Here is a 2,139-nt window from a genome sequence, read left to right on the forward strand (position 1 = left end):
GGGGTGCTGCCTAACTTTGCAGTCCTGTTTATCGTCCACTTGAGAGCTGATTTTGAACCTTTGTCTTGAGATAAGAGGGTTTTGTTCTGCTTCATCTGGGACCACATGAATGCAGGGGCTCAGTCGGGTCTGGGGGCTGGGAAAGGAAGGAGAGACCACAGAACACTCCCTATCCCCTTGTCAGAAGTCACTTCAGTCGGCAAAGAATGGGGGGTGAGTGGGTTGTAGGCAAATTGCACAGCTCTTTGTCAGTGAATCCCTGGACAATGCTCGATGGTTGAGCTGAGCCTCAGGGCAGTGCCAGGTCGGGTGGGCTAGTTGGCTACTGGCACAGCCGGGCTGCCAGGTTTCTCTGTCCAGTGCTTCCACGGGCATCGGATCCCCATGGAGGCAGGACATCTGGTATCTTTATGATCATCCTGCTTCACTGATGGTGTCGCTGGGACTCTGAAATGACCAACTTGTCCCTGCGTGGGCAAGTTATCGGGACATCAGCCCTAGCACCTCAATTCTCCAAGACCCAACCATCTGTCTGGAGCCATAGGCCTGATCTAGTCCTTAAGATCAGTTTCCTTTGCCTCTTTGAGCTTTTTTTCCCCAGTTTTCCCAATCTGTAAAATGGGGACAAAAACAGAACTTATGGCAGGGAGTGGTGTGAGGCTGAGACTGGGTAAAAGAAAGTGACTCACCTGCTGGGCATGCAGTGACGAATAAATGATACTGGTGTTTACTCCGGGGTCCCAGCCCACCTTGACAATCACAGCTCCTTCGCCACCCACTCTCCCTCTGTCCACTCCAACCATGCGCCCCCAGCTCTTGCCCAGACCCCCCTCAGCAGACCAGACTCCACCCTGCAGACACCCCCTGGCTTGAGGCTCCTGCTCCTCTGACTCTTGACCTCCCATTTTCCAGAATGGGCATGCTCTCTCTTCACCCTCTCTGCCTCAGATGGACGGTTCACTCCCTTCCCTGGGTCCCTTCAGAGCAGACCTTGGAACTGCAGGACTTGGAACAGGGAGAGGGGACTGCTTCCTCAGGCCCATGCCTAGTTTTACCCTCAGGGAAACTGAGACCCAGAGGCCACGAGGTGCAGTGCAGGGCCAACACTGGGGGTAGCAAAGGGGCTGGGACCAGGTCTCCACCCCTTGGGCCTCCCCAGACCAGCGTTTGCAGCGCATGGCCTGCCAGCGTGCTCCGTGTCCCTACTCTGCGCCTGCGGTTGTGGTCCTCAGCCAGCCTTGGCCCTCTCCCCTCCTTCTAGCCCGGGATTCCTCGGCCCCCTCCACCTTCCCCCAGCTGCAGCCCGCCCATCCTCAGGAGATGACCTCAGCTCCGTCTTCACCTAGAAAACAGTCTGTCTGGAGGGAACTCCCTCAACTTCCTGCCCCGGCCTGGCTCCAGGCTTATCTGCCTCCCCACCCATCCTCCCAGGGTCCCTGCCGGCTTCAGAGGGACGTCCACCCGCGGCTGATGAGGGCCGCGGGCAGCTGGGCTCTGAGCCCGTCCCTCCCTCACCCACCACTTCACTCTTACATTTATTCTCCCCGACTGCTGCTTTTGGACTCTCCAGCTCCACTTCAGTTCTTACCCTCAGGCTGCAAACACGGTCTGTAACTCTTGTTTTTTTAGGAAAAAGAAAAATCAAACAACCCACCCCCTCCATCTATGTCGTGTCCCCCTATCTAGCCATGTCCTTTCTCAGTCGAACCTCTCCGCAGGCCAGTTTGTAATCGTGGTCTCTGCTTCCTCCCCTCTCAGACGGTCCTCACCTGACGGAGGCCTGGCTCACCCCCCAACCCCCCCGCCATCGGGTCTGTTCTCACTCCAGGGCCACCAAGACCCCCTGGTGCCAAATGCAAGGGACACATTAGGCCCTTGGCTCACTGGACCCTTTGCTGCCTCGGACTGTGGGTCACGCCCCGAAGCCTCCTTCCTTGACCTTCTAGATCCTCTTCCCGGGTTTTTCTCCTCCCTCTTCCCAGGGAGACTTTAACTTCCCCTGGACCCGAACCCTGGTCTCTGCAGGCTCCTGAGCGTATCCTCTCTGGGGCCCAACACCCCTCTCTACGCCTCCACGTGCCCCCTCCCCAGAGCCACATCCCCCCACCCAAATCCAGCCCTGGCCTCTGCCCCGAGCCT

At 58.0% G+C, this 2,139-nt stretch overlaps 1 protein-coding gene across 1 annotated transcript in view; it reads left to right on the forward strand.

Annotated features, from left to right (window-relative positions):
* The window catches only part of PECAM1 (platelet/endothelial cell adhesion molecule 1), a 42,319-nt gene that overhangs the window by 1,970 nt on the left and 38,210 nt on the right, over positions 1 to 2,139 (forward strand). The window lies entirely within an intron of this gene.

This window comes from Propithecus coquereli, unplaced genomic scaffold (assembly GCF_000956105.1).
Source record: "Propithecus coquereli isolate 6110/MARCELLA unplaced genomic scaffold, Pcoq_1.0 Scaffold119, whole genome shotgun sequence".
Taxonomy (NCBI): domain Eukaryota; kingdom Metazoa; phylum Chordata; class Mammalia; order Primates; family Indriidae; genus Propithecus; species Propithecus coquereli.